The sequence below is a fragment of the Erinaceus europaeus genome, chromosome 5 (assembly GCF_950295315.1).
Source record: "Erinaceus europaeus chromosome 5, mEriEur2.1, whole genome shotgun sequence".
Classification (NCBI taxonomy): Eukaryota; Metazoa; Chordata; class Mammalia; order Eulipotyphla; family Erinaceidae; genus Erinaceus; species Erinaceus europaeus.
Genome location: NC_080166.1, coordinates 10,673,092 through 10,682,632, shown reverse-complemented (window position 1 = coordinate 10,682,632; position 9,541 = coordinate 10,673,092). Strand labels below are relative to the sequence as shown.

The 9,541-nt window shown below is 45.2% G+C and overlaps 1 protein-coding gene across 2 annotated transcripts in view; it reads left to right on the top strand.

Annotated features, from left to right (window-relative positions):
• The first annotated feature begins 993 nt into the window (after positions 1-993).
• The window catches only part of IL6ST (interleukin 6 cytokine family signal transducer), a 49,959-nt gene continuing 41,411 nt past the window's right edge, over positions 994-9,541 (top strand). Inside the window, exons 1-2 of one of the 2 annotated variants that reach the window (XM_060191056.1) lie at positions 994-1,154; positions 5,532-5,619. The gene's annotated coding sequence lies outside the window, so the exon portion shown is untranslated. The remainder of the gene's footprint in view (positions 1,155-5,531; positions 5,620-9,541) is intronic. The other variant, XM_060191057.1, reaches the window with a different exon arrangement.

The window sequence follows — 9,541 nt, the reverse complement described above, 5'->3', positions numbered from 1 at the left end:
AGGTTACACCAAAGTAAAAGACTCTGGGGTGGGTGGGTGGATGGGGAGAATACAGGTCCATGAAAGATGATGAGTGACATAATGGGGGTTGTATTGTTAAATGGGAATCTGGGGAATGTTATGCATGTACAAACTATTGTATTTACTGTTGAATGTAAAGCATTAATTCCCCAATAAAGAAATAGATTATTATAAAAAAAAAAGGAAGGAAGGAAGGAAGAAACCCCATCAAAGTGACCCTAGCTTTGAATGCTCTTTTCAAACACACACCCCTTGATTTTTAGGTTTCTCATCTTGCTTTGGAAGAAAAAAAAATTCTCTGCTGGTCCATTTCCCGGGCTTGGGGAAAAGGCTGAGGAGGGGAGACGAGTGTAACGAAATCGGTGCCTATTCTGCATTTTCATCACAGACTGGGAGGCACAAACCCGCATAGAAAATCAGTTTCTCTCGGATCACCAGCCCAGGGAGTCATGGCTCAATCTCATCCAAACTCATTTCTCAACTCTGAAATGTGTATCGTGGCCGGGTTCGTTTGCAGCAGTCGGGAGCCCGGCCGCCGCAGCACCCAGGGGAGCCCCGCCGCCCGAGTCCTCCCGGGGAGGCCGCGGAGGGACGCCTAAGGGGCCCCGTGGTGACGAGAGGCGGCGGCAGACGCGGACAGCGCCCGGACTCCAGGTCGCGGCCGTGCTATTGGAAAACTAGGCCACTCGGCTCCTTCCGCCCGCAGCGGGGCTGGCGGGGGAAGCCTTCGATCTCGTCTGGGAGACGCGGCCGGGGCGCAGCCACCGGAATCCGGGACGCCGGGAGCCGCGTTCCGGGAATCGCAGCCGCCGAGAGCCCCGCCCCTTTCTCCGGGGGCCGCCGGACCAATGGCGAGGCGCGCCGACTCTGGCGGGGCCCAATCCGCGGACCGGCTCCAGCCCGGGGGCGGGGCCTGGCGGGGGCGCCGCGGGGCGGGGCCAGGGGGCTTAGAGCCCCGGCGCAGGGGAGACCGCGCTGCGGGTCTGCGTGAAGGCGCGGCGGCAGTCGGGGCCGGGCGGAGCGGCCGACAAGGGCTGCGGGCGCGGCGGAGCGGGGGACGGCGGCGGGCCTGCCTCGGCGCCGAGGGGGACGTGCGCTCTGGGACCGCGGAGCAGCCGGGCGTCGCGGCCGAGGTGAGGAGGGGCCGCGGCCGGGTGGCAGGCGGGGGTAGCGGAAGGGCCGGGCCGGGCCGGGCGGCGGGCTGGGAGGCTCCGGGCTTGCGGGGACCCCAGTCTCCCGGAGGGGGGCGCCTGGGCTGCGCGCGCCCCGCGACTTGGCTCCCTCGGCCTGGAAATCCCCACATTCCTGCCTCTCCCGGTTCCCGCATGTCGGAAGATGACTTCCACAACTTTGCCACCTCCATTTCTCAATCTCGAGTCAACTTTACCCTGGAGACGCAGCACACACCTTTGCACGCCCTGTTTCGCGCACAGCCCCAGTTCCCGGTGGACTGGACCTCTGCTTACAGAGCGCACACACACACACACACACACACGCACACACACACACACACACACCTTTACACACACACACACACACACTCCCCTACCTTTGCACCACCTGCACCCCATTCTTCGCGACCGAAATCCCCACCCCCTCCCCCAGCCCTGCACTTGACTCTGTTCCCAAAGTTCCTTTCCCGCTTCCCCCAAAGCCGCCTCTTAACCCTTAAGATTGTTGCAAACGAACAAAGCCGAAAAGTTAGCAGCTCTTTTTCCTTCTTTTGGTTTCTTTTGCGACACACACACACACACACACACACACACACACACACCACACACACACCCCAAAAAAGTCAGGTCTGTAAACTCTGCCCCCTCCCCAGAGCAGAGGCTGCTCGGAGCGGCTGGGTTCTGCTGTTCCCTTAGGTGAAGAGCCTCTCATCCCTAACTCCCCGCTGAAAACTCATCCCACGGTAAAAGAAAGCTTGCCACTTTTGTTCCATTATTTTATTTTCTTTCGGAACAAAAATCCCATTCTGGTTTCCTTGGTGTAGCCTGGGGGCCCCTCCAGTAACTAGACTGCTGGGGGTGGTGGTGGTGAAATATTGTAATTACCACCTTGCAGGGTGAATCTTCTAGGAGTGGGAGCGGGGTGTGGGGTAGTTGAGTGCTGTAAACAAGCCCTGTAGGCTGGGACGGCACTGAAATGGAAATGACCGACTCAGACGGCATATGAGCTCTTCGCCATTATCCTAATTTCTTAAATTGGTGTTCATCCCTCTTCACAACTTTCTCTTTAAGCTCTCTGTGGGAAGCCAGGTTTTATGGAACCGACTTGACCTTACATTGACTTGTGCTTTGGGAATGATTTTGAAAATGCTTTTTTTTTTTTTTTTTGGAAGACAGCTGTGCTCACTACTATATATCACTAAGGTTTGAGCATTTACTTTTTACTTTTTTAAAAAATCACAAATGGAAGGGGGAAAGTACAGAAAGGAGAAAGTGTCAGAAAGAGGGGGGGAGGATGAGTTTTGCTCTTGGAATGTTTTTCCTAAACCCAAGGTTTTATTATTGAAAAGCATTCTGTGTTAAGAATCATAGATATGATTATAAACAGTACTATTAGCTTATTTAATATGCTTTCTTATGTAAAAGTGTGCTCATTATTCTTATTTAAATGGAGTGTTTTTAGATTATTTCAGACTTTTTCCCAAGGGAATTTGCACTTAGGTTAAGTGTTAGGGTGAATGTCGGTCATGATGGTTACTTTATAAGTTGAGGCTTGGCCTTCTCCTGAAACCTAGATCTGTGGCACTCCATATCTTGTGTTCACGATCATTTTGTGCCATCAACACGTTTCTCATAGACAACCCACAGGTACCCTGTGGTTTAGAGACCTAGGACTTGACTCCTTCAGGGAAAATTATTTATCCCCAGAAACTATTTCAGAGCTTCTTGTTCTAGTACATTTGCAACTTGACTCTTAGGAAAGCATGCAGTGTTCTCAGTCTTACCTGTTTCTTTGATTACTGACCGTGATGTTCAGAGGTGAGATTCCTACTGAGCAGATAATTAGCACTTACCGCTGGCTGTGGAAGCTGCATAAGGTGCCCTCAGGATTTTCAGTGTCCACAGAAATTAGGTTGATAGATGGGAAAGGTTAACGCATCTAAGGCATTTAAAATTAAAATTAGGGGGAACTCATATAAGTTTTGGAATGATTTAAAGGCTGTGGGAAAGAAGATGATTTAGTAGGCGGAGAGTGGTATATACATGCTCCAAGTTGTCCATATTGAGGAGAAAAAGATATATATATATCAGGGATATAAGTTCTCTACAAATTAATACATTAATACAATATAGTCTTAAACTGTAAAGTGGATTTATTTTGAAACTTTACTAACCAGTTTAAATGCCAAATACTTATTTTCAAAAAGAAGAATAAACAGTATTGTACGATCTATTAAGACATACCATAAAGTCAACAGTAATTTAATTTAAACATGACATTGGTACAAAACTCAAAGTCCAAAAACAAGTGCGTAAGAGCTTAATAATCTGATTTTTAAAAAGCGACTCATATCGCTGGATACGCCAAGGACTATTCAGTATTTAATACTGTGATGCCTGGGTGTACAAGTGAAGTATATAAGGAGCTCTACTTTATAGATACATACTTGCCAGACTTATTATCTAAACACAAAAGCAAAATTGTAAGAGTACTGGAAGAAAAGAGAGACAATGCTTCTGATCTTAAAGCATCTTAGAAGTCTGCCTATGACTTCTTACTGACTGTTTTAAATAAAAATAAAAATAAAAGTTTTAGTGACCAAATGACATGGCTCAGCAAATAGAGTAGCAGGCTTTGCAAAGCCTGGAGTACCAGGTTTGATCCTGGCCCTTCATTTTGACCAAAGGGGTTCTCTGGTCTTCCTGTCTCTCTTTAAAATAACTCATAAAATAACTTTTTTAAAAAAATGATTCTGATAACCATTCATATTTTCTTTTTTTAATTATTATTTTTAATATTTTATTTTATTTACTCCCTTTTGTTGCCCTTAACCATTTATATTTTCACCATAGCTTAAGAAATAAAATATTACAGGTATAGTGCAAGTCAAATAAACTGTCTCTCAGAAGTTCAGTGTTGAGAGAATGAATATGTGCTTATTCAGAAGGAATACCCAACTCCGGCAGCCCAGGGTGGCTCGGTTATGAGCTAAGAGTAAACGTTTTCTACACACACTCACACACTCACACATTCACACATACACACACACACACACACACACACACACACACACTCATATACATGAATACCCAACTCCGGCAGCCCAGGGTGGCTCGGTTATGAATTAAGAGTAAACGTTTTCTACACACACTCACACACTCACACACACACACACACACACACACACACACACACTCACTCACACACACACACACACACACTCATACACACACTCACACACACACTCACACACACACTCACATACACACACGCACTCACACACACTCACACACACACTCACACACACTCACACACGCACTCACACACACTCATACGCGCACACACTCACACACACGCACTCACACACACACGCACTCACACACGCACACTCACACACACGCACTCACACACGCACTCACACACACACACACTCACACACACACTCACTCACGCGCACACATTCTCACACTCACACACACTCATACACACACACACTCACACACACACTAACACACACACTCACATACACACACACACTCACACACACACACGCAAACACACACACACACACGCACTCACACGCACTCACACGCGCACACACACGCACTCACACTCACATGCGCACACACACATACTCACACACGCACTCACACACACACACTCACAATCACACACACACACACACACACACACACTCACACACGTGAGCTGTGCCGGATCTTTGACTCGAACTGGCAGGGGAACCGCAGGCCTTGTGCAGCCGAGGGAAGCTCTGCTCAGTGACGCGGCCCTGCTGGAGGGAGGCCCTGGGTGTTTACTAGCACCACGTGAGCGAAAGAGAAAGCATAGAAGCCAGGCTTTTGCTCTAGAGAAAACAGCACTGCACTCGAAGGCTTTACACCCTAAATTCAGTCCCCAGCATTGCATGTGCCAGAGTGGTACTCTAGTTCCATCTCTTTCCTCTGCCTGCTGTCAATAAATAAAGAAATCTTCTTTTAAAAAAATGCATAGCTCACCAGATAGGGCACACCCCTTAACCTTGTGTGAAGCCCCTGGTTCAAGCCCCAGTACCACATGGAAGCACTGTGGCACCAGGAGAAGCTCCACACAGGTGGAACAGTGTTGTGGTGCTGCTCCCTCTCTGTGTCTGTCTCTCCCTGTCTGTCTCTATCTGGTGATAGAGAAAGAGTGCGGGGAAGAAAATCAGCCTAAGCGTGATGGGATTGCAAATGTGTGAGGGAGGCCTTAATGTCACATAATAATAATAATAATAATTAATAATAAATATTATCCCCCCAAAACCAGCTTTTGTGAACAAGACTTTCATTTCTCTATAGTGAGATCCAATGAAATGAACTTGACATTTGAAGACAGAAGACATAGTTTCAAATCCCTGCTTCTTCACTTACCTCTTTTTGTTATTTGGTAAGTAATTGACGCTGTCGGAATTTTTGTTTTTCCTTTGTGACATTCTAGTAATTAATCCCTGCCACTTGGGTCCCACAGAACATGTAACACCGGAGTACTACTGGGGGAAACTATAGACTTGAGGCGATCGTGGTTTATTAGTGTAGATTGTGCCCTTGGTGAAGATGTACGCGCTGTTCTGGAAGTGGATAATGGGGAAGGTGGATCCGTGTGAAAGAGCTCTCTGGATCTTTTAAAATGCTTTCAAGTTCTCTTCCCCTTGCCCATTCAGCGAGTGAGAGGCATACACCGTGCCGCGGATTGACTGAACCTGGTACCTGCTAATACAAGTCCTGTGCTCCGCCTTCAGAGCCACCTTGCTAGCCACACTTCTTAATTTCATTTGTAAAGCTAAAAAAAAAAAGACCTCTTAATAACCCCTGCACTATCCAGTCTAGCCTGTGTAGGACTTAAGGAGAATCAAGTGAAAACGCCATGTATCAGTAATAAGGTATCAGTGATTACTACGAACTCACCGGTGGTACTAATGGAATATAGGAGAGTTGAATAATTTTTTATATTTATTTATTTATTCCCTTTTGTTTTATTGTTGTAGTTATTATTGTTGTTGTTGGATAGGACAGAGAGAAATGGAGAGAGAAGGGAAAGACAGAGAGGGGAGAGAAAGACAGACACCTGCAGACCTGCTGCACCGCCTGTGAAGCGACTCCCCTGCAGGTGGGGAACTGAGGGCTTGAACTGGGATCCTTACATCGGTCCTTGCGCTTTGTGCCACCTGTGCTTTACCCGCTGCGCTACCACCCGCTTCCCAGTGTTGAATAATTTTAATCACTTGACAGTTAGCTAATGTAATATAGGCATGACCAGATTTCTGCAGGTTTCTCCAGAGCAACACTCCTGTATAGGACATGATGTACCAAATTGAAAATTCCTCTGATCTGTTTACTCGTTCAACAGATGTTACTTTGCCTATTTCGCAACCGTGATACATCTACTCTTCTGCGATTACAGTATTACAATAGCAACTAGATTTTTATTTATTTTAAAATTCTTTTTAATATTTTAGTGAGAGAGAGAGAGAGAACCAGACATCACTCTGATGCATGTGCTGCTGGGGATTGAACTCAGGACCTCATGTTTGAGAGTCCGTTGCTTTATCTACTGTGCCACCTCCTGGGCCACTATTTCTTTTCTTTTCTTTTTTATTTTTCCAAATTTGATTCTTTCATTATTATTATCTGTATTTATTGGAGAGAGATAGTCAGAAGTCAAGAGGAAGAAAGTAATAGAGAGGGAGAGAGACAGACAACAGCAGCCCCTGCTTTACCACTCGCAAAGCTTTCCCCCTGTAGGTGGGGACCAGGGGCTTGAACTTGGGTCCTGTAACAAGATTTCTACAACTTTTCTCCCTGTATGCAATGAAAATCGGAATTCATGCTTTTGGATTTTTAAGATTTATTCCGAGAGAATGAAGAGTGGAGAGGCAGAGAGCAAAGCACACACGTGAGTGAACAGGAGAAGCAGAGTTTGGCTCAGCTGTGGTATCAGGTGTTGCTAGTGGTCAAAGGCATCTAGGGCATCAGGCATGCAAGTTGATGGCCTATCTGGCTGATTTATCCCTCTGTCCCCTGTGCATTTATGAACAAGAGAGAGAGCAAGAAAGAACCAGAGTTATCATTGGCAAATGCACTGCTGGGGATCAAACTCAGGATTTAATGTACATAAGTTCAGCACTCTGCCCACTGTGCCTTCTAGGATGCCCTTATCTATTTTTTTAAGAACTTTTTTGCAGGGATTCACTTTTGTTTTTCTTTTTCCCTGAGAGAGACAGGCAGACCAGAGCAGCATTCAGCTATAGCATATATGGCACCAGAAATGAACCTGGTTCTTTATGCTTGCAAATTCTGTGCCCTTCCACTGAGCCCTCTCCTAGTTCATGCTTTTTTCTTTCCTATACTTGCATTTAAATTAAAAAGGAGATGGAGAAAAAGTCACAATCCATAGCAATAAAAATAACTTACAACAATTTTAAGCCCAGTGTCAAGAATTCAATCAAGTTACAGTTTTGAAATATTAAATGCTTAGACTAAATGAATACATACTCAGAACTGAAATCTAGGCAGTTAAAGAACTTGAGTCTTTAACTTTGGTGCAGTACTCTGGACCCAGACCAAGTTCTGCTTTGAGTTCCCCTTTCTGTTCTTGTTTCTCAACTTGTCTGTGAGTGGGGTCATCCTATACTCATCCTCCTCTTTCTGGTTGATCTTTTTGCATGATTCCTTCAAACCCCATCCAAGATGGCATGAAGAAAGTGAATTCATTAGTAGTAGCTGAGAAGTATCCTATTATGTCTATATACAACAAATTTCTCAGCCACTCGTCTGTTGTTGGATGCCTGGGTTGCTTCCAGGTTTTGACTGTTAACAAATTGTGCTGCTATAACATAGGTACACACAGATCTTTTTGAATAGGTGTGTTTGGCTCCTTAGGATATATCCCCAGGAGGGGAATTGCAGGGTCATCAGCTAGGTTAATTTCTGGCCTTCTAAGAGTCCAGGCTGCAGTCCACAGAGGCTAGACCAATTTATATTCCCACCAGCAGTTCAGGAGGGCTCCTTTGTCCCCACAATCTCTCCAGCATTTGTTGCTGCCACCTCTTCTGGTGTATGACATTCTCACAGGGGTGAAGTGGCATCTACCTCATTATTGTGTTTATTTGCATTTCTCTGACAATCAATGGCCTGGAACATTTCTTAGTATGTCTGTTGGCTTTTTGGATCTCTTTTGTGGTGAATATTCTGTTTATATCCTCTCCCCATTTTTGGATGGGGTCGTTTGTTTTTTGTTGGTGAGTTTGGCGAGCTCTTTAATATATTTTGGTTATTAGCCTCTGGTCTGATGTATGCCTTGTAAAGACCTTCTCCCGTTCTGTGAGGGGTCTCTTTGTTTAGGTGGTGGTTTCTTTTGCTGTGCAGAAGCTTTTCAACTTGATATAGTCCCATTGGTTTATTTTGTTTTTGTCTTCCTTGTAATTGGATGTGTATAATTAAAGATGCCTATAAAATTTAGATGAAAAAGAGTTCCACTAATACTTTTCTCTAACTATTTGATAGTTTCTAGTCTTACATCCAAGTCCTTGATCCACTTTGAACTTACTTTTGTGTTTGGTGAAATGTAATGGTTTAGTTTCATTCTTCTGCATGTTTCAGCCCAATTTTCCCAACACCATTTGTTGAAGAGACACTCCATTTCCCATTTAATAGTTTGGGCCCTCTTGTCAAAAATTAGATAACCATAGATGTGAGGGCTTATTTCTGAGCTCTGGATTGTCTTCTACTGGCCAGTGTATCTGTTTTTGTTCCAGTAGCAGGCAGTTTTGACCACAGTTGTCCTGTAGTACAGTTTGAGATCTGGGAGTGTGATGCCTTCAATTCTGATCTTTGTCCTCAAGATAGCTTTGCTGATTTTAGGTGTTTTTCTGGTTCCAGATAAACTTGTAGTGTTTTTTTTTTTTTTTTTTTATTCTCTTAAAAAAAAGTTGGTGGGACCTTGATGGAGTTTGGGCAAAACAATTACATATTTACCAGTTGTAACTACACTGCATTTTCTCCCACTTGACAAAATCTATTGCAATGGAAGTGAACAGTAATACAGAGTTGTACAAATTGTCTAGAATTTGTTTAGGTTTTCTTAACTCAATCATTTGTCTGTTACGACTATGATGCCGACTGCCCAGGAGGTAACTCCTGAACCATGAGACTTAGGTACATGAGACCCTAGGTTCTGTCCCCATACCACGTAGGCCCGAGTGATGCTCTACACAGATATTTAAGATGTTTGTTTATTTTTAACCAGAGCACTGCTCTGCTCTGCCTGGTGGTAATGCTGGGGGTTGAACCTGGGACCTTTGGTGTCTCAG